Source organism: Lutra lutra, chromosome X (genome assembly GCF_902655055.1).
Source record: "Lutra lutra chromosome X, mLutLut1.2, whole genome shotgun sequence".
Taxonomy (NCBI): domain Eukaryota; kingdom Metazoa; phylum Chordata; class Mammalia; order Carnivora; family Mustelidae; genus Lutra; species Lutra lutra.
In genome coordinates, this window is record NC_062296.1 from 53,298,939 (window position 1) to 53,320,949 (window position 22,011).

Below are 22,011 nucleotides of genomic sequence, written 5' to 3' on the forward strand. Positions count from 1 at the left end.
CTGCCCTGTATAAACCAGGAACCCATATAAGTTCATTAATAAAGCACAGGCAATAATCATTGTTCATAAAATCATCAAGAACAGGTTTTGTAATATTACATGTTATGTACCTGGCAATGTACTAAGTCAGCTCTTTGTGTACAATGCTTCTAATCCTTATAATAGTGCTAATATGTAAATATTATTTATCTCCATTTATACATGAGGGAACAAAGGCTCAAAGAAAAGTGACTTGTGGAGGTTACAAAGCTAGTAATGGGTAGTGTTAAGAGTTTGAACCCAAGTCTCTCCACCTCCGAATTCCTATGCTCTTTAAAAGACGAAATAATAGAAAAATACAGCCTTACAAATTAACATAAAATCTGGTTGGAAGTTTAAAATTCAACTTTAAATGAAGATTAACTTATCCTAAGTACTGCATTGCTCAGCAATGTCAGATAAAGACTGGGTAGCAGTGTTGAACTGTGGCCTGACTGAGTACTAGGAGTCTAAACTCCTCAGTTGCTTCTGCTAACTATAGGTATAAGATACCTCTCATGGAAGTAAAGTAATGCTGGGGAAGTTGTGACTAAAAATTAATGTTGATGCAGCTCTTGGACAGTTGGCCTAGAGAAAAGAGAATCTACAGGACAGGCTAGTACAGTCTGAGGAAGGCATAACTTCCAGGGGTGGGGTACAGCCCTGTTGAATGTGGAGAGGCATGTAGCAAGGCATTTTTAGCAAGGTTTCATTCAAATCTCAACAGTTTTCCAGAAACAGAACATGAAATTGGACAAGGTCATACCTCTAGATTTATGGGTAAAAGTTGAATCTTTCTGGACAAATAATCCTGTTAAAAAGCAGTGGATTTCTTATCAGCTGTAATAGGGCATTTGAGTTAAACATGTGCCATCCTGATATGTAAAAAGTAAAGATAAAAAAGAACTAGTTTTTGTTCACTTGACAGAATAATTCTAAAGTTTATTGGGAGAAACAAATGAAGAAGAATAGTTTGGGATTATAAAAAAGACCAGTCTCTGCTCAAACAAACAAAAATACCAAAATGTATTATAAATTTAAACTAAAATGATGTGATACTGGCATAAAAATTTACAGGTCATTGTTTCAGAGCAGATAATAGTAAGATCACACATGATTACTTAAAACAAGCCAAAGGAAGCTTCAAAAATCTGAGGAATACAGGAATTTTTAAATAGTTGTTGAAAAAACTGTATTGGTATTTGGGGAGAAAACATCAAGTTTGGGCCTAGCCTCACATAAATTCCTGACAGATTTATTACAGAGATAAAGGTAAAAGAGAAAAGATAAAAGATAGAATAAAAACTAAGCAATGATTTAACTGATCTTGAGAAAAGAAAGGAATTTTGAAATGAAAAGCTTAAGTCCAGGGCAATATCAAAAACAATAACAGTATCAGGGAAGGCAAACACCTCTGTTGCCAGTGGCTGCTGTACACTATGGTAAAAATTTAACTGATTGATCTGGGCAATATGATGGTCATAAAGGGCTTTGATAAGCTGCTTTATATTCCTGGGGCTCTGAAAGGTTGTGTACATCCGTAGGGCTATATACACACTCAAGAGAAACTGGAGAGAATTCCAATTATATATTCCTCTCAGGCTGAACATGAGGCCTGCACAAGGTAAAAATAAAAGCCTGATTTATAACTGCCTAAAATTTTAATGCATGTCTAACCTACACTTATATCCCCTTGGCAAAAATGGGAGCTTTATTAGCTCAAGATGTTTCTGCACAACCTTTGACTAATCATTGGCTGACCACTAAGCTATGCTGATCCAAGGGAGATGCCTAGGAAGCTAGGCTTAAAAATGAAAAGAAGAGTTAAAAATAAAAATAAAAATCGGGACAGGGCTATCGGGCCACACTCTGCAGGAGGGACACGCTCTGCAAAATTAGTCCAGACATTTCACTAAGCAAACAAAGCAATAGCAACAATAGTGCTTGGGGAGGGTTGCTGCAATGTATGATTGAAAAGAAGACTTCCAAAGAAATAATAATGTGTGATTTACACACTGAACAAAGAGCACTGAATAGCAACTGTCTCTGAGGGAGTATGGATGTAGACAAAGTAAATAAGAATTTTTAATACCTATAATAGATATATTCAGAAAACTAAAGGAAACCATATTTAAAAAATTGTAGTATGAGGGGCACCTGGGTGGCTCAGTTGGTTAAGCCTCTGCATTCGGCTCGGGTCATGATCCCAGAGTCCTAGGATTGAGCCCCTCATTGGGCTCCGAGCTCCACAGGGAGCCTGCTTCTCCTTCCCACTCGCCCTGCTTGTGTTCCCTCTCTTGCTGTAACTCTGTCAAATAAATAAAATCTTTTTTAAAAAATTGAAGTATGATAACAGTGACCCATCAAATTGAGAATAGCAGTGCAGAGATAGAAATTACAAAAAGAAACCAAATAGAGATTAAGGAATTGAAAAATACAATAATAGAAATGACAAATTAACTTGAAGGAAGAGGCTCCTTCTAGTAGATTTGAGCTGAGAGAAGAAAAAGATCAGGAGAACAGAATGTTAAAAAGAAGAATAAAAATGAAAAGAGACTAAGAGACCTATAAGGACATCACACATACCAACATATGCACAATAGGTGAACCTAGAGAGAGAGGGGTGGTTAGAAAAAAATACGTGAAGAACTAAGAAATGAAAACCTCCCAAATTTGGTGAAAAACATAGATCTACGTATCCAAGATAAAAAATTCCAAGGTCAACTCAAAGATCCACACTCAAACACTATTAAAAGACAGAGACAGTCTTGGAAGAACCAAGGGAAATATAATTTATCACATATAAGGAATCAGAAGAAGATTAATAATAATCAAAATGTATGCGGCGCCTGGGTGGCTCAGTCGATAAGCATCTGCCTTTGGCTCAGGTCATGATCCCCGGGACCTGGGTTTGAGCCCCGCATTGGGCTCCTTGCTCAGCAGGGAGCCTGCTTCTCCCTCTTCCACTTCCCCTGCTTGTATCCCCTCTCTCACTGTCTCTCTCTGTGTGTGTCAAATAAATAAAATCTTAAAAAAGATAATCAGAAGGTGGAAGTACCTGTTTCCACTGATTGATGGATTGATAAACAAAATGTGGTATATATGTAAAATGGAATATTATTCAGCCTTAAAAAGGAAGGAAATTCTTTTTTAAATTTTATTTTTTTATAAACATATATTTTTATCCCCAGGGGTACAGGTCTGCGAATCGCCAGGTTTACACACTTCACAACACTCACCATAGCACATACCCTCCCCAATATCCATAACCCCACCCCCCCTCCCAAACCCCCTCCCCCCATCAACCCTCAGTTTGTTTTGTGAGATTAAGAGTCACTTATGGTTTGTCTCCCTCCCAATCCCATCTTGTTTCATTTACTCTTCTCCTACCCCCTTAAACCCCCACGTTGCATCTCCTCTCCCTCATATCAGGGAGATCATATGATAGTTGTCTTTCTCCGATTGACTTATTTCGCTAAGCATGATACCCTCTAGTTCCATCCACATCGTCGCAAATGGCAAGATTTCATTTCTTTTGATGGCTGCATAGTATTCCACTGTGTATATACACCACATCTTCTTTATCCATTCGTCTGTTGATGGACATCTAGGTTCTTTCCATAGTTTGGCTATTGTAGACATTGCTGCTATAAACATTCGGGTGCACGTGCCCCTTCGGATCACTACGTTTGTACCTTTAGGGTAAATACCCAGCAGTGCAATTGCTGGGTCATAGGGTAGTTCTATTTTCAACATTTTGAGGAACCTCCATGCTGTTTTCCAGAGTGGTTGCACCAGCTTGCATTCCCACCAACAGTGTAGGAGGGTTCCCCTTTCTCCACATCCTCACCAGCATCTGTCATTTCCTGACTTGTTAATTTTAGCCATTCTGACTGGTGTGAGGTGATATCTCATTGTGGTTTTGATTTGTATTTCCCTGATGCCGAGTGATATGGAGCACTTTTACATGTGTCTGTTGGCCATCTGGATGTCTTCTTTGCAGAAATGTCTGTTCATGTCCTCTGCCCATTTCTTGATTGGATTATTTGTTCTTTGGGTGTTGAGTTTGCTAAGTTCTTTATAGATTTTGGACACTAGCCCTTTATCTGATATGTCATTTGCAAATATCTTCTCCCATTCTGTCAGTTGTCTTTTGGTTTTGTTAACTGTTTCCTTTGCTGTGCAAAAGCTTTTGATCTTGATAAAATCCCAAAAGTTCATTTTTGCCCTTGATTCCCTTGCCTTTGGCGATGTTCCTAGGAAGACGTTGCTGCGGCTGAGGTCGAAGATGTTGCTGCCTGTGTTCTCCTCAAGGATTTGGATGGATTCCTTTCTCACATTGAGATCCTTCATCCATTTTGAGTCTATTTTCGTGTGTGGTGTAAGGAAATGATCCAATTTCATTTTTCTGCATGTGGCTGTCCAATTTTCCCAACACCATTTATTGAAGAGGCTGTCTTTTTTCCATTGGACATTCTTTCCTGCTTTGTCGAAGATGAGTTGACCATAGAGTTGAGGGTCTATTTCTGGGCTCTCTATTCTGTTCCATTGATCTATGTGTCTGTTTTTGTGCCAGTACCATGCTCTCTTGATAAAGACGGCTTTGTAATAGACCTTGAAGTCCGGAATTGTGATGCCACCAACTTTGGCTTTCTTTTTCAATATTCCTTTGGCTATTCGAGGTCTTTTCTGGTTCCATATAAATTTTAGGATTATTTGTTCCATTTCTTTGAAAAAAGTGGATGGTACTTTGATAGGAATTGCATTAAATGTGTAGATTGCTTTAGGTAGCATAGACATTTTCACAATATTTATTCTTCCAATCCAGGAGCATGGAACATTTTTCCATTTCTTTGTGTCTTCCTCAAATTCTTTCATGAGTACTTGATAGTTTTCTGTGTATAGATTCTTAGTCTCTTTGGTTAGGTTTATTCCTAGGTACCTTATAGTTTTGGGTGCAATTGTAAATGGGATGGACTCCTTAATTTCTCTTTCTTCTGTCTTGTTGTTGGTGTAGAGAAATGCAACTGATTTCTGTGCATTGATTTTATATCCTGACACTTTACTGAATTCCTGTACAAGTTCTAGCAGTTTTGGAGTGGAGTCTTTTGGGTTTTCCACATAGAGTATCATATCATCTGCAAAGAGTGATAGTTTGACTTCTTCTTTGCCGATTTGGATGCCTTTAATTTCCTTTTGTTGTCTGATTGCTGAGGCTAGGACTTCTAGTACTATGTTGAATGCAGGGGTGATAACGGACATCCCTGTCGTGTTCCTGACCTTAGCGGAAAAGGTTTCAGTTTTTCTCCATTGAGAATGATATTTGCAGTGGGTTTTTCATAGATGGCTTTGATAAAAGTTTATCCCTAGACTTTGGAGAGTTTTGATAAGGAAGGGATGCTGTACTTTGTAAAATGCTTTTTCAGCATCTATGGAGAGTATCATATGGTTCTTGTTCTTTCTTTTATTAATGTGTTGTATCACATTGATTGATTTGCGGATGTTGAACCAACCTTGCAGCCCTGGAATAAATCCCACTTGGTCATGGTGAATAATCCTTTTAATGTACTGTTGAATCCTATTGGCTAGTGTTTTGGCAAGAATTTTTGCATCTGTGTTCATCAAGGATATTGGTCTGTAGTTCTCTTTTTTGATGGGATCCTTGTCTGGTTTTGGGATCAAGGTGATGCTGGCCTCATAAAATGAGTTTGGAAGTTTTCCTTCCATTTCTATTTTTTGGAACAGTTTCAGGAGGATAGGAATTAGTTCTTCTTTAAATGTTTGGTAGAATTCCCCCGGGAAGCCGTCTGGCCCTGGGCTTTTGTTTGTTTGGAGATTTTTGATGACTGTTTCAATCTCCTTACTGGTTATGTGTCTTTTCAGGCTTTCTATTTCTTCCTGGTTCAGTTGTGGTAGTTTATATGTCTCTAGGAATGCATCCATTTCTTCCAGATTGTCAAATTTGTTGGCGTAGAGTTGCTCATAGTATGTTCTTATAATTGTCTGTATTTCTTTGGTGTTCGTTGTGATCTCTCCTCTTTCATTCCTGATTTTATTTATTTGGGTCCTTTATCTTTTCTTTTTGATACGTCTGGCCAGGGGTTTATCAATCTTATTAATTCTTTCAAAGAACCAGCTCCTAGTTTCGTTGATTTGTTCTATTGTTTTTTTGGTTTCTATTTCATTGATTTCTGCTCTGATCTTTATGATTTCTCTTCTCCTGCTGGGTTTAGGGTTTCTTTCTTGTTCTTTCTCCAGCTCCTTTAGGTGTAGGGTTAGGTTGTGTACCTGAGACCTTTTTTATTTCTTGTGAAAGGGTTGTACCGCTATATATTTTCCTCTCAGGACTGCCTTTGTTGTGTCCCACAGATTCTGAACCGTTGTGTTTTCATTATCATTTGTTTCCATAAATTTTTTCAATTCTTCTTTAATTTCCTGGTTGACCCATTCATTCTTTAGAAGGATGCTGTTTTTTTTTGTTGTTGTTTGTTTTTTTTTTAAAGATTTTATTTATTTATTTGATAGAGAGAGATCACAAGTTGATGGAGAGGCAGGCAGAGAGAGAGAGAGGGAAGCAGGATCTCCGCTGAGCAGAGAACCCGATGTGGGACTCGATCCCAGGACCCTGAGATCATGACCTGAGCCGAAGGCAGCGGCTTAACCCACTGAGCCACCCAGGCGCCCTAGAAGGATGCTGTTTAGTCTCCATGTATTTGGGTTCTTTCCAAATTTCCTCTTGTGATTTAATTCTAGCTTCAGAGCATTGTGGTCTGAAAATATGCAGGGAATGATCCCAATCTTTTGATACCAGTTGAGACCTGATTTAGGACCAAGAATGTGATCTATTCTGGAGAATGTTCCATGTGCACTAGAGAAGAATGTGTATTCTGTTGCTTTGGGATGGAATGTTCTGAATATATCTGTGATGTCCATCTGGTCCAATGTGTCATTTAAGGCCTTTATTTCCTTGTTGATCTTTTGCTTGGATGATCTGTCCATTTCAGTGAGGGGAGTGTTAAAATCCCCTACTATTATTGTATTATTGTCGATGTGTTTCTTTGATTTTGTTATTAATTGGTTTATATAGTTGGCTGCTCCCACGTTAGGGGCATAGATATTTAAAATTGTTAGATCTTCTTGTTGGACAGTTCCTTTGAGTATGATATAGTGTCCTTCCTCATCTCTTATTATAGTCTTTGGCTTAAAATCTAATTGATCTGATATAAGGATTGCCACTCCTGCTTTCTTCTGATGTCCATTAGCATGGTAAATTCTTTTCCACCCCCTCACTTTAAACCTGGAGGTGTCTTCGGGTTTAAGATGAGTGTCTTTTAGGCAACATATAGATGGGTTTTGTTTTTTTATCCATTCTGATACCCTGTGTCTTTTGATTGGGGCATTTAGCCCATTAACATTCAGGGTAAGTATTGAGAGATATGAATTTAGTGCCATTGTATTGCCTGTAAGGTGACTGTTATTGTATATTGTCTCTGTTTCTTTCTGATCTACTACTTTGAGGGTCTCTCTTTGCTTAGAGGACCCCTTTCAATATTTCCTATAGAGCTGGTTTGGTATTTGCAAATTCTTTCAGTTTTTGTTTGTCCTGGAAGCTTTTAATCTCTCCTTCTATTTTCAATGATAGCCTAGCTGCATATAGTATTCTTGGCTGCACGTTTTTCTCATTTATTACTCTGAATATATCATGCCAGCTCTTTCTGGCCTGCCAGGTCTCTGTGGATAAGTCTGCTGCCAATCTAATATTTTTACCATTGTACGTTACAGACTTCTTGTCCCGGGCTGCTTTCAGGATCTTTTCTTTGTCACTAAGACTTGTAAATTTTACTATTAGGTGACGGGGTGTGGACCTATTCTTATTGATTTTGAAGGGGGTTCTCTGAACCTCCTGGATTTTGATGCTTGTTCCCTTTGCCATATTGGGGAAATTCTCTCCAATAATTCTCTCCAACATACCTTCTGCTCCCCTCTCTGTTTCCTCTTCTGGAATCCCAATTATTCTAATGTTGTTTCGTCTTATGGTGTCACTTATCTCTCGAATTCTCCCCTCGTGGTCCAGTAGCTGTTTGTCCCTCTTTTGCTCAGCTTCTTTATTCTCTGTCATTTGGTCTTCTATATCGCTAATTCTTTCTTCTGCCTCATTTATCCTAGCAGTGAGAGCCTCCATTTTTGATTGCACCTCATTAATAGCTTTTTTTATTTCAACTTGGTTAGATTTTAGTTCTTTTATTTCTCCAGAAAGGGCTTTTATATCTCCCGAGAGGGTTGCTTTAATATCTTCCATGCCTTTTTCAAGCCCGGCTAGAACCTTGAGAATCGTCATCTGAACTCTATATCAGACACGTTACCAATGTCTGTATTGATTAGGTCCCTAGCCCTTGGTACTGCTTCTTGTTCTTTTTTTTTGTTGTGAATTTTTCCGCCTTGTCATTTTGTCCAGATAAGAGTATATGAAGGAGCAAGTAAAATACTAAAAGGGTGGCAACAACCCCAGGAAAATATGCTTTAGCCAAATCAGAAGAGATCCCAAATCGTGAGGGGGAGAAAGGGGATAAAAAGGGGTTCAGAAAGAAAAAAAAATCTATTAAAAAAAGAAAGCCGATAAAGATAAAATATAAAAAGGAAAAAAATATATATATATATATTAGATAAACTATTTAAAAAATGTTAAAAAAGAAAACGGTAAAAGTTAAAAAAATTTAGCAGAAGAAGAGAAAAAAAAATGAAAAAGAAAAAAAAAATTAAATTAACTGCAAGGCTAAAGAATCATGGGGAGAAAGCCATGAGTTCCATGCTTTGCTTTCTTCTCCTCTGGAATTCCGCCGCTCTCCTTGGTATAGAAACTGCACTCCTTGGTAGGTGAACTTGGTCCTGGCTGGGTTTCTCGTTGATCTTCTGGGGGAGGGGCCTGTTGTAGTGATTCTCAAGCGTCTTTGCCCCAGGCGGGGTTGCACCGGCCTTACCCGGGGCCGGGCTGAGTATACCGCTTGGGTTTGCTGGATTTGCTTTCGGGAGCTTTTGTTCCCTGAGCGCTTTCTGTAGAGTTCTGGAAGATGGGAATGAAGATGGCGGCCTCCTGGTCTCCGGCCCGGAGGAGCCGAGAGCCGGGTCCCCACTCCTCAGTGCGCCCTCAGAGAACAGCGCCCAATGACTCCCGTCACCCTGGCCTCCGGCCGCGCTCCGAGCTGACCGAGCCTGCGACCGGTTCAAGGTAACCCCGAGTTTAGAGCTCACTCCTCGGCTCTGTCTCTGTAGCCGGCTTCCCTGTTCTAATACCGGTAAGCTCTGCGACACTCAGACTCCCCCGATCGTTTTGTGACCCTGCGGGACCTGAGGCCGCGCTGACCCCGCCTGGGCTTCACCCCGGTTAAGCCTCTGGAGCGATGTCCCTCAGCGGAACAGACTTTTAAAAGTCCCGATTTTGTGCTCCGTTGCTCCGCCGGGAGCCGGGAGCCGGCCCCTCCCGCCGCGGTCTATCTTCCCGTCGCTTTGGATTCCCTTCTCTGCCAGTCCTACCTTTCAGAAAGTGGTTGATTTTCTGTTTCTAGAATTGCTGTTCTTCTTCTCTTCAATCTCCCGTTGGATTTGTAGGTGTTTGCAATGTTTAAATAACCTAATTAGCTGATCTCCCGCTACCTGAAGTAGTCTCAGCTGCTACTTCTCCGCCATCTTGACTCCTCCCCCAAGGGAGGAAATTCTGATGCATGATACAACACAGCTGAACCTTAAAGACATTATACTTTCTTTGAAGTTGTTTTTATTAACAAATAATGTATTATTTGCCCCAGGGGTACAGGTATGTGAATCATCAGGCTTACACATTTCACAGTACTCACCATAGCACATATCCTCCCCAGTGTTCATAACCTAAGCACCCTCTCCCTACCCCTCCCACCCCCAGCAGCCCTCAGTTTGTTTTCTGAGGTTAAGAGTCTCTTATGGTTGTCTCCCTCCCAATCCCATCTTGTTTCATTTTTTCCTTCCCTACCCCTCACAACCCCCTGCCCTGCCTCTCAAATTCCTCATATCAGAGAGATCATATGATATTTTTCTTTCTCTGATTGACTTATTTCGCTCAGCATAATACCCTCTAGTTCCATCCACGTCATTGCAAATGTCAAGATTCCATTTCTTTTGATGGCTGCATAGTATTCCATTGTGTGTGTGTATATATATGTATGTGTGTGTGTGTATACACCACATCTTCTTTATCCATTCATCTGTTGATAGACATCAAGGTTCTTTCCATAGTTTGGCTATTGTGAACATTGCTGCTATAAACATTCGGGTGCACATGCCCCTTCAGATCACTACATTTGTATCTTTAGGGTAAATACCCAGTAGTGCAATTGCTTGGTCATAGGGTAGCTCTATTTTCAACTTTTTGAGGAACCTCCATGCTGTTTTCCAGAGTGGCTGCACCAGCTTGGATTCCCACCAACAGTGTAGGAGGGTTCCCCTTTCTCCGCATCCTCAGCAGCATCTGTCATTTCCTGACTTGTTAATTTTAGCCATTCTGACTGGTGTAAGGTGGTATCTCATTGTGGTTTTTATTTGTATTTCCCTGATGCCGAGTGATTTGGAGCACTTTTTCATGTGTCTGTTGGCCATCTGGTTGTCTTCTTTGCAGAAATGTCTGTTCATGAAAGACATTATACTTAAGTGAACTAGCCTGCCAGTAAAAACAAATACAGTATGATTTAATTTATATGAGGTACCTAGAGTAGTCAGATTCAGAGATAGAAAGTAAAATGGTAATTTCCAGAGAGTTGGGGTTGGGGAAATAGGGAGTATTTAGTGGGCATGAGTTTCAAGTTGGGAAGAATAAAAAGTTCTGCAGATGGATGGTGGTGATGGTGTAAATTTACTTAATACCTCTGTGAAATACACTGAACATTATTAACGTGGTAAATATTATATATATTTTACCACAAGAGAAAAAGAAAAGTCCATAAGGGGTAGGACCCTTCCTCTTCCCCTTCCAGAAGGACATAGTAAGGACGTAGACAAACACTCTCCCCAGGATAATTGCAGCTTATCTGGTGAAAATTATTTTTTTAATCACTTAACCCTTAAGCATATATAGCCAAGAAGATGAGGTTTCCTTTTCCCTGCTCTCGTTCTTGGGTTATGGTTTCACCTGGGGAGGAAAATATTGCCATTTCTCATCAATTCCTGCCCTGTGTCCAGGCAGGCATGGTAAAGAAGATCACCCACCAACCCCCCCCTCTCAGGGCAGAAGGTCTAATCTAGGGGCAGCATGCCAGGAATACTTGGAGCCCTAATCATTCCTATCCCAGCTCATGTGTAAGAAGGAGTTTCCACACTGGGAGGATCAAGCCAAAAAGAGTAGGGGCTACCAACTACCCCACCCTTTTTCAGTGCACACTTATAGAGCAGGGGTGTCACTTGTCTCTCTGGGAAAAGCAGCCTCAGAATGATGCACTGAGCCATTCTTTTCAGGGAGAAGGTAGGCTGTAAGAATGAGGAGCTCTACACCTGCCTGAAGGGACTGTCTTTACTTGGAGCAGAGTATGGAGAATTCTGTGCCTAAGAGTATGTCAAGAATAATAAGTATCTTGATGAACAATTAAGAGGAGGCTGGTAGCTCATGATTTGAGCAGAACACCAGGGCATCCAGGTTTTATAGAGGACACCAGGGAAAGAAACAGCCAAGAAGAACCCTCCCAGGATCAGAATGAACTCTGGAGATCAGGAATGGTGTATGCATGAGCTAGATGGAACGCACTCAGGAGCAACCAGAACAGGACACAGGACAGACTTCAAAGCATTCTCCAAACCACCCGAGATCATCAATACAGGGCAGATGCCTCACTAACACAAGGAACCGAAATACCACCTCTCATCAAGTATCAACTGAACAGTAAGCTTTTCTGACCCAGAAGCAACTCCTAGGAAGCCAAGTTTAGCACTAAAATAAAACTTATCATTGCCAGACTAGAAGATTGTAAATACCCAGAGTTATGCTTTCTTAGCAGTAATCAGAGAAGGAACCTCCAAACTAATATTCCCTCAGCGAATATGGGTCAAAAATGTGTAAACTCCCTAAACGATGAGAGAAGCCTTACTCTACACATTCAATAGTAAAAGGTAAAAAATCTAACTGGCTAAGAAGGCTTAAGCAAAATCTTTGATCAGTTAGTGGCTTAAGCAGATCCAGGGGGAACATCTAGTTTGCTAAGCTAAAAGAAAAACAAGTAGAGACATCAGAGGCTTCACTCTACATTTCTATTTCAGAAATAGAGCTCACAGAATTAGTGCAGCCAAGTCACTAAATAAACAAGAGAACAACCAAGCAAACATCAACCAGCCAGGGGCTGGAGGGCGAGGTCAGTATCCAGTGTCATTACAATATATTATCTAAAATATCCAGTTTTCAACAAAAAACTTCCAAGACTCTCTAAAAAACATGCAAGTCTGACCCACTCGTATTAAATAAAACAGGCTTTTTTTTTTTTTAATTTGAGAGAGAATGAGAAAGAGAGAGCATGAGACGGGGAGGATCAGAGGGAGAAGCAGACTCCCTGCCGAGCAGGGGGCCCGATGTGGGACTTGATTCCTGGATTCTGGGATCAGGACCTGAGTGGAAGGCAATCTTTACCAACTGAGCCATCCAGGTGCCCATTAAACAGACTTTTAATGAAGCCTAGATTACAGACATAGCAGACAGACTTAAAAGCAGTTATTTTTAAAATGTTCAAAGAACCAAATGAAACCATGCATAAAGAATTAAAACATGATGATAGTGTCTCCCAAATAGAGAATATCAGTAAAGAATAAGTATTTAAAACAACCAAGTGGACTACACTGGAGTTGATAAATATAGTAAACCAAAATGAAGTTTAGAGATCAACAGTAGATTTGAACTGGCAGAAGAAAGAAGCAACAAACTTGAAGACAGATTAATACAAATTATGTGGCCTGAAGGCCAGAAAGATAAAAGAATAAAGAAAACTAAACAGAGGGGCGCCTGGGTGGCTCAGTGGGTTAAAGCCTCTGCCTTCGGCTCAGGTCATGATCCCAGGGTCCTGGGATCGAGCCCCGCATCGGGCTCTCTGCGCAGCAGGGAGCCTGCTTCCTCCCCTCTCTCTCTCTCTCTCTCTCTCTGCCTGCTTCTCTGCCTACCTGTGATCTCTATCTGTCAAATAAATAAATAAAATCTTTAAAAAAAAAAAAAAGAAAACTAAACAGAGCCTCAGAAAAATGAGTGACACCATTAAGTGTACCAATATTCATGTAATGGGAGTACCAGCAGGGGGGAATAAAAAAAATTCGAAAAAAATGGCTGAAAACTTCCCAAATTTGAAAAAAAAGAAACACATTATCTCATACATCTCAGATGAGATGAGCTCAGGGAACCACACTAGACATAGTCAAAATGGTGAAAGACAAAGACAAAAAAGAGGATCTTGAATGCTGTAAGGAAAAAAATGACTAATTACATACAAGGAAACCACAAAGATTAGATTCTCATCAGAAACAATGGAGACCAGAAAGCATGGGACAACATAATTCAGTGTGCTTAAATATAAAATTCTCAGCTGCCAACTTTATATCCAATAATACTATGTTTCAGACATGAGAGCCAAAAAACTGAGATAATGTGTTGCTAACAGAATTCTGTTATAGGAAATACTAAAGGAAGTTTTACAGGCTGAAAGCAAGTAACAACAGACAATAATTCAAATTCATACTAAAAAACAACACCAGCAAAGGTAATCGTGTAGGTCAATACAGAAGGCAGAATAATTGCATAGTTCTTATTTAAAATGTAATTGCATCAAACAATATGTATGTAAATTGTATGTATATAAATGTAAATGGGTACAATTTAATACTTGAAATGTATAGTATGTTAATTTTATCTCAACCTGTAAAATAGAAAGGAGAGTAAAATAAATAGATTGCCAGATAACCAAAGATAAGGAGAATTTATTGCTACCACCTTGCATTATAGGAAGTATTAAATGATGTCCTTCAATGTGAGACCTGAAACCATAAAAATCCTAGAAGAGAGCATAGGCATCAGACATAACAACATCTTTCTAGGTATGTCTCCTGAGGCAAGAGAAACAAAAGCAAAAATAAACTATTGGAACTACATCAAAATAAAAAGCTGCTGTACAGCAAAGGAAGCTATCAACAAAACTAAAAAGTAGTCTACCAAATGGTAGATGATATTTACAAATGACATATCTGATAAAGGGTTAGTATCCAAAGTATAAAAAGAACTTATACAATTCAACACCCCAAAAAACAAGTAATCTAGTTTAAAGCAGGTAGAAGAATGTACATTCTCCAAAGAAGACATCCAGATGGCCAACATACACATGAAAAGATGCTCAACATCACTCATTATCAGGGAACGAAAATCAAAACTTCGGTGAGATACCACCTCACACCTGTCAGCAGGACTAAAACCAAAAACACAAGAAACAACAGGTGTTGGTGAGGATGTGGAGAAAAGGGAACCCTCGTGCACTGTTGGGAGGAATTCAAACTGGTACAGCTGCTATGGAGGACAGTATGGACAATGCTCAAAAATTTAAAAATAGAATTATCATATGATCCAATAATCACACCACTAGGTATTTACCTGAAGAATACAAAACACTAATTCAAAGTGATATATGCACCACAATGATTATTGCAGCATTATTTACAATAGCCAGATTATGAATGTAGCCCAAGTGTCCATCAATGGATGAATGGATAAAGCTGTGCTATTTGTATACAACAGAATATTTTTTAATCAGGAAAAAAAGAAAGAAAACTTGCCATTTGCAACATACTGGATGGATCTAGAGAGTATAATGCTAAATGAAATAAGAGAAAGACAAATACCATATGATTTCACTCATATATGAAATTTAAAAACAAAACAAAAAGAAACAAACCGAAAACAGGCTCTTAAGTATAGGGAACAGATGGTTATCAGAAGGGGGAGGTTGGTGAGGGGATGGGTGAAATAGGTGAAGAGGATTAATAGTACACTTATCTTGATGCACAATGAATAGTAGATAGAATTGTTAAATCACTATATTGTACACCTGAAACTAACTTAACGCTATATTAGCTATGCTGGAATTAGAATGAAAAAAAAAAAAACAGTACATAAATATGTAAAAACAGAAAAAAAAATCGTGTCCTTTGGGCTGAAAGGCAATGACACCAAATGGACAAATGACCACCTGTAAAGGTAATTGCATAGACAAATATAAAAAGTTGTATAAATATATTTTTCTAATTTACTCACTTAACTGATTTTTTGAAGATTTTATGTTCTTAGACTCCTAACCAAAAGCGCAATTCATAGAAGGAAAAACTAATAAATTGGACCTCCTTAGAGCTAAAAACTTTTGCCAGTTGAGCTCTTTTCTTCCCTCTTTCACCATCCTATCCACCCCTCTCAGCCCAGGTCCCCCACTCCTACCCAGCAGAGCTTCCTGTCAGGACCTGGTACGTGTCACCAGCTCCCTTGTGGCTGCAGGGCACAGAGTTGGCCGGCATCTGGTGGAGAGGAGTGGGGTGACAGGGCCGGGCCTGGGTGGACACCGGACAGGAACAAAGGGAGCAGCTGCCTGCAGGGGCACAGAGCAGGCGGAGCAGCTTCAGCCCAGGTGGTCAAGTGTGCAGCAAGCAGGGTTGAGCCAGTTGTGGAGAGCTCTGCAGTGAGCAGCCCAGAGAGAGACAGTGAAATCATGGAGCCCAGCCGAAAATGAACTGGTCTCCTTGAGTGTGCCTAAGCCCTGGGGCCAAGCCTCTGTCCCAGCACTGAGGTTTTCCTCATCCAGGAGCACTTTGATCCCAGGCTGGATGTGTGCCCCTACTCCTGGACTAGGGGAAGAGAACGTTTGCTTATTTGGCACATGAGCTGAGATATAGGCCCTGACCTTGGCCCTGGGAACATCAAGATGATTTGTGATCATCCTGAGATAAATGAACATTGGCTTCCAGGCTCAATAAAGTAAATATTCCTCCCATGGAGAATGGTGCTGGTTCCTGAAGACTGGAAGGACCTGCAGCCCCAGGGGCCTTAGCCAAAACCAGTCTTGTTTTCCTGTTCAGAACCGAGTGACTGCCTTGAATGCCTCTTTCATTATGATTCACACCAACTTGAAGAGATAGTTGAGTTGCTGTGTGCTGGCCTTTCTCCTATTTGCAGTCATCTGTGGGGAAGGAGAAGAAGAAACGGAGTTACTGTGATTCCCTTAAATTGCAAACCAATTGCAGATGTTGAGAAGTTTGGAGAAATGGTCTATGGCTTCCAGCAACACCCAGAACCCCCACAGGGGCAGCAAGGCCCTCAACATCCATGTCCTCAACAGGCCCCGGGGCCCAGCCAAGACCAAGCCAGAGCCCTCCTTTCAGGTGTGGAACAAGGACAGCTCTTCCAAAAACCTTATCGCCAGGCTGCAGAAAATCTGGAGGAATTATCTGAACATGAAGAAATATAAAGTGGGAATGGAGGAGATTATGCTAAGTGAAATAGATCAAACAGAGAAAGTCAATTATCATATGGTTTCACTTATTTGTGGAACATAAGGAATAGCATGGAGAACATAAGGAGAAGGGAAAAATGAAGGGGGAGAAGCTGGAGTGAGAGACAAACAATGAGAGACTATGGACTCCAGGAAACAAACGGAGGGTTTTAGAAGGGAGGGTGTTGGGGAGATGGGTTAGCCTGGTGATGGGTATCAAGGAGGGCACGTATTGCATGGAGCACTGGGTGTTATACGCAATGAATCGTGGAACACTATATCAAAAACTAATGATGTACTGTATGGTGGCTAACCTAACAAAAAAAATTTTTTTAATTAAAAAAGAAATATAAAATGTCTTATAAGAGGCTAGGGCCAGGGTTCAAGTTCAGTGCAGAGGCCCTGCACTGCCACCTCTGGGACCATGTGAACATAACCATAGTAAAGGCCACAGATTTTTCCCTTCAACGTTTCTGAATGGGAGGGTTTCCTGCCCAAGGAGAACATTGGGACCAAGCCTTGGCCATGGGGCAGATGTGCTATTATCTCAGGAGCAGAAAATCTCTGAAGTCCTCCCAGATGGGCCAAGAAGTAGATGATCATGATGCAGTCCTGTGGTTTAATGCGACACCTGCAACCAATTTCCAGGAAAATGTGGGCACAAAAACTACCATTCACCTGATGAATTCTCAATTGGTCACCTCTTCGGGACATTTCCTCAAGACAGCTTGTGCAGTGAGAGAATTGTGTGGGACCTGTCTCTTTGCAATTCAGATATCCCAGCGTGGAACCAGAGCCCTGACTACAGCTTCTTTAAGAACTATAAGAGCTGTTGCGAGCTGCATCCTGATCAGCCTTTTTACATCCTCAAGCCTAAGATGCCTTGGGAGCTGTGGGATAACATTCAAGAAGTCTCCACAGAAGACATTCAGCCAAATCCCCTATCTTCTGGGATGCTTGGTGGCATCATCATCATCATCATCATGCTGTGTGACCAGGTGGATATTTACGAGTTCCTCCTATCCAAGTGCAAGACCAATGTGTGCTACTACTACCAGAAATTCTTTGGCAGTGCCTGCACAGTGGGCACCTACCACTCACTCCTCTTTGAGAAGAATCTGGTGAAGCATCTTAACCAGGGCACAGATGAGGACATTTACCTGCTTGGCAAAACTCCACTGCCTGGCTTCCGGAGAATTCGCTGGTGAGCATGGGCTCCCTGGTCATGTCCCCTAGCCCTTCTCCACCAAGCCTGGGCAGACCACATTCCTGAATAATCACAGCTTGTACTGTAGGCCTTCAGGCCACAAGAGTCCCAGGCTGTAGGAGCCCAACAGCAAGCAGCCAACAGCAACCAGTCTGCCCTGTATCTACAGAGGTGTGTGAGCCCAAATCCTCCTGCCACACACGTACACACACACCTAGCTTTCTTTCCACACAAAGGTAAATGTAAGATCTACCTTTCTCACCAGAGCTGGGCTGTTTTCCCCCATTGGAATGATGTTATTCTCACAAACCAGCACTCTATTGCTTGAAATCTGCACCTAGACACTGATCTCATATGTTAAAGAAATTCACCCAAATTATGATTGGGCTTGCATATAGGGTGGCTCTGGGGGGCCACTAAGTGGTACAGAACATAGGAAACATGCTCAGTTCCTCCAGTACAAAGTTGCCCCCCCAAGGTCCATGCCCCTGAGAGAGGTGGTATTCTGTCTGTCTAGCTGGTTTGGTGGGTCCTTAGGCTTATGAGCAAAGGGTCTTGATGATCCCATAGCCACCTCCATCTGGAGATGAGAGGCACAGAAGGGCACAGTCTCCATCCTCCAGTTCCTCATAGTTCAGTGAGAGAGAGACAGGGAGGATTCACTGTGTTCAGTGCATGGGGTTGGGGGAGGGAGGTGTTGTGGAAAGGCAAGCACATTTGGGAGGGACCATACACTTGCTGCGTCTATGGCTGGAGAGGGCTTCACAGAGCTGGGGCTGTGAAGGAAATTTTAGAGGAAGAGAAGAAATACGTCATGCAGATATTTGAGTCATTGAACTGTGTTTTCCTTTCTGCCTTTGTTGCCTGTAATTATTCTCTAAGGTCTGCCTGAACTTAAAGGCTCAAATTATTTTTTGAGGAAACCCCTAGCCCTGTCTGAGGTAGCAAGTACAGCCCCATGGCAGACACTAGGCAAGTCAGATGCCAAAAACTGGATTTGTCTAGGCTCACCCTGGCCTGACCCTACCCTGCAGCTGGGTTTGCTCACCATGTCCACTGCTTCCCTATTGATGCCCACCCTACCCCCTCCTGACCGCAATCTTGCTTTTTCCCTTTGAAAGTAGTAGTTTTCCTCCCTCTCTCAAATTGCTTTTAAGCATTTTCCACTTTAAAAGTATCCTGACCTGACAATTTCTTTGATCTTCATGGACCTTTTGTGGAATGTCTCTCAGGGAGTGGGGATGTGGTTCCCTAGAATTTAGTCACTCTCAGAAGTCAGAGATCATAACTGATTCTCCCAAAATTTATCAGACTGCCGTGCCCTCCACCCCTCCAGCAAGGGAACAACGTCAAGTATCCAGACAGAGGCCTTGCTACCGTAGTCTGCAAACATGCTTCCAGGTAGTTTTGCTACCCCCTCCCCCATTGAAGAACCACATTGGAATAGTCCGGCCTCCAGTGTGGAGAAAGTAAAGGACTCACATAGGGTCACAAAGTAATGCTATAGAGCCAGGGCTCCTAGACCCAGGATTCTTGACTCCTGGCTCCATGTGCTCAAGGGCCTCTTAAGCGTGAGCTACAGACCAGCCATCTGGGAGCTGCAGTGCTCATTTGCTGCCAAACACTTGGCTTAAATAAGCAGTAAAAGGAACCCTGAAGGGAGAAGCCCTGGGTTTTTATTTTTATTTTATTTTTTTTTAAAGATTTTATTTATTGACTTGACAGAGAGAGATCACAAGTAGACAGAGAGGCAGGCAGAGAGAGAGAGAGGGAAGCAGGCTCCCTGCCAAGCAGAGAGCCCGATGCGGGACTCGATCCCAGGACCCTGAGATCATGACCTGAGCCGAAGGCAGTGGCTTAACCCACCGAGCCACCCAGGCGCCCAACCCTGGGTTTTTAAATTGATGATCCCCTGTTTACTATCTTTGCCACCATGGGTGAAATCTCCTGAGACTATTTCCTCATCTGTAAAATGGGGGTGATGAGCCTACATCAGGACTGTTGTGAGGGTCACATGAAACATCTATCCTGGCACATAACAGGTGCTCAGTACATTGTGGTTTTCTTCCTTCCTTCATTAAGGACCTGTTCTGTGCTCACACCTGGTGAGGACCTTGCTTTGAGGGAGGGCAGAGAGGGGTTCCTGTCCTCAGAGAATTAACTATCTTGTTGGGAGACAATAACTACCCTGCCTGGAACACCCAGGAAACCATCCAAGGCAGAGGAGGGTGCAGAACATGGCCCTCCTCCTCTTCATCATCCCTGCTTACAATTCAGGCCTAATTCTGCTTTGGAATGGGTGGAGCACTTGGGCCACTTGCTGCTATGTGGAGCAAGTCTTTTCTGCCTCTCTGGGCCCATGAATTCCTGGTCTGCTTTTTTTTTGGGGGGGGGGGTGGGGGTAATCTCTCCACCCAATGTAGGGCTTGAACTCACAACCCCAAGATCAAGAGTCACATGCTCTACTGACTGAGCTAGCCAGGCACCCACCCCTCTGGGTTGGTTCCTGTTCTGATCAACACATTCATTGCAATCTTTGAATCACAAACACTGAGTGAGAGGAAGGTGGCATTCCATCAACAGAAGATAGGTGTTGGTGTGGACACTGAGACTATGCTGGGTAGATGCTAGCTTTTATTTGTTATTATTAATATAAGGGATCAGATTAATTTTATGTGTGATTCTAGGACTATAAACTTTTTAATTCTGTGTTCTTTATATATGGAAACTAGTAAAATGCACATAAGATAGGGGTATTATTGTTGGTCTAGTGACATGTTTACTATTTGTGACAGATAACTTAAAAATGATGACTGAGTGCTACAGGAAAGTCCCTGTCCATAAGGGGAGGAGGGTTCTGTCTTCATCAGTAGCCATCTGTTCATCCTATATCATGAGGTCCCCCTGTCCTTCCACCAATCACATAAGCTATTCACATTGGTTTGGAGACCTCAATCTCAGAAGCTTCAGAAACATGCCTAATCTAATTCTGAATTACCCAAAGATTATGTAAAATTTTTAAATAAGTGTTTAAAAAATACTTTTGCCAATTGAAAGAAAGCCCATGTGAATAGGATGAAAAGACAAACTATAGGCTGGAAGAGAATGTTTGCAAAGGACTAGTATCTACAGTATGTAAAGAGCTCTCAAAACTCAACAGTAAAAAAAAAAAAAAACAAAACATGAAAAACAACAACAAAACCCCCAAACAATCCAATTAAACAATGGGCAAAATACATGAACAAACATTTCCCTGAAGAGGATATACAATAGCAAATAAATACACGAAAATATGTTCAATATTATTAGCCATTAGGGAAATGCAGATTAAAACCACAATGAGATATTACACAGCTATCAGAATGGCTAATATAAGAAATAGTGATGGGGCACCTGGGTGGCTCAGTCAGTTAAGCATCTGACTCTTGATTTCAGCTCAAGTCATGATCTCAGGGCTGTGAGATCAAGCCCCATGACAGGCTCCATGCTGATTATGGAGCCTGCTTAAGATTCCCTCCCATTCTCCCTCTCCTTCCACCCCTCCCCTGCATGCATGCACATGTTCTCTCTCTCAAAAAATAAAAAGAAATAGTGATAATACCACATACTGGGGGGATGTGGAGAAACTGGATCATTCATACAGTGGTGTTGGAAATGTCAAATGGTACAGCTACTTTGGAAAATAATTTGTCAATTTCTTAAAAAATAACTATACAACCCAGAAATTGCACTCTTGGGCATTTATTCCAGAGAAATGAAATCTTATGTCCCCACAGAAACCTGAACACTAATGTTTATAGCATCTTTATTCTTATTACTACAAAATTAGAAATAGCCCTGATGTCTTTCAATAGATGAATTGTTTATCTATTGTATATATATACCATGGAATTCTACTGACCAATAAAAAGCAACAAAATCTTGATAACACACAATAACTCAGATGAATCTTAAGGAAATTATGCTAAATTTTAAAAGTCAATCCCAAAAGATTATAAACTGTATGATTCCATTTATATGTTGTTGTTGAAATGACAAAATTATGGAAATGGAGAACAGATTGGTTATTTCCAGAGGTTAGGAACATGGAGTGGGGGAAGAAGGTGGGTATGGTTATAAAAGAGGCAATATGATGAATCCTTTTGATGATGGAACTGTTGTATCTTGACTGAGTCAATGTCAATATCCTGGCTGTGATGTTGTATTATATTTTGCAAGATGGTACCATTGGGAGAGCTAGGTAAAGTGTTCACAGGATCCTTCTGTTTT

The 22,011-nt window shown here is 41.2% G+C and overlaps 1 protein-coding gene and 1 pseudogene across 3 annotated transcripts in view; both read left to right on the top strand.

Annotated features, from left to right (window-relative positions):
- The window catches only part of FAM120C (family with sequence similarity 120C), a 132,202-nt gene that overhangs the window by 76,124 nt on the left and 34,067 nt on the right, over nt 1-22,011 (top strand). The gene's annotated exons all lie outside the window — the stretch shown is intronic.
- LOC125092442 (beta-galactoside alpha-2,6-sialyltransferase 1-like) lies at nt 14,894-18,244 on the top strand (annotated as a pseudogene).